General features: G+C 37.1%; 1 non-coding gene across 1 annotated transcript; it reads right to left on the bottom strand.

Annotated features, from left to right (window-relative positions):
* Positions 1–782: 782 nt before the first annotated feature.
* On the bottom strand, positions 783–855 carry TRNAR-ACG (transfer RNA arginine (anticodon ACG)). The gene has a single exon. It is a non-coding gene; the product is annotated as a tRNA-Arg (tRNA).
* Positions 856–1,155: the final 300 nt, after the last annotated feature.

Here is a 1,155-nt window from a genome sequence, read left to right as displayed (position 1 = left end):
ATTATACAAACAATATATTGATAGGCAATGGGATGTTGACGGCAGTAATAGAGAAGAGGGTGTTAGACAAACGAGGAAGGGCCCGAAATAGGAGAGGTATGTTGAACGGGATGAAGGGAGGAAGGAAGTACTCAGAGATGAAGGGGGACTTATTGTAATATTGGATTTCGGGTTGGGTTCTGTTAGCTTGTTTTGTTTTGTTGGTTTTTGTTCCTCAAGATACAAGAAGTAGCCAATTCGGTAGTTGTGCCCGTTCAAAACCTACATCAACCGGTAGGTTACTTGTAAGAATAAATGCATGTAAATCAGCGTTGGTCCTATACACTCGCAAAGGGTGTCAAGTTAATGACTGTATTCATTAACTCTTTATTATTATTTATTGTTCAATCTAATTTATCCACGTAATAACTATCAATAGATGAAAAAATGGAAACTATTGAAGCATGTTTATACTCCTTTAGATTTCACCAGTCATTTGCCGGTTAACTTCGTTGTAACCGTGACATTGCAAATTTTTCCGTGTGGGGTAGAATGTCAGGAAATGGTTTAAGAGAATTTCTTCGGGGCAGGCGAGAGTCACTTTTCAAGCACAAACAGCCAATAAATGAGAAAATTTCTAAATTTCTAGACTGCATATTTTATAAAAATATTTTTTATTTTATGAAAATAAATGAATCTTTTTGTGACTAATATTTCAGCCGTAATATTTTCGAAAGTCTCTTATAATTGGTAATATATATTATAGTAGTTTAATCGTACTTCTTGCAGCATAAAAAATTGCACGACCCTGCCAGGATTCGAACCTGGAATCTTCTGATCCGTAGTCAGACGCGTTATCCGTTGCGCCACAGGGCCTTGATTAATAAAATAATGTCACTGGTGTCTCCATTTACGAGAGAGTTATTGCTGTTATCTTCTTCGGTCCCAAATATATTCTTCTGTGTCTTCCTTTGCGATTTGATCCAGACTTTCCATTGGCCAATATTCACACTCAAACAAATAGTAAGTTCCTTAATATGGACAGCGTGCATCGAATTTCTCTTAACTCCCTTGCTTTGCACGAGAACGCCCTTAGCCCAGAGGCAATACAGTATTCTTTTTGTCGCTGAAATGCGTAATATATTTCAGATAAATCTATTTCCCCTGACAACCCAA

Source organism: Hetaerina americana, unplaced genomic scaffold, assembly GCF_022747635.1.
Source record: "Hetaerina americana unplaced genomic scaffold, ioHetAmer1.1.p SCAF_52, whole genome shotgun sequence".
NCBI classification, from domain to species: Eukaryota; Metazoa; Arthropoda; class Insecta; order Odonata; family Calopterygidae; genus Hetaerina; species Hetaerina americana.
This window is presented reverse-complemented; position numbering and strand designations above follow the sequence as displayed.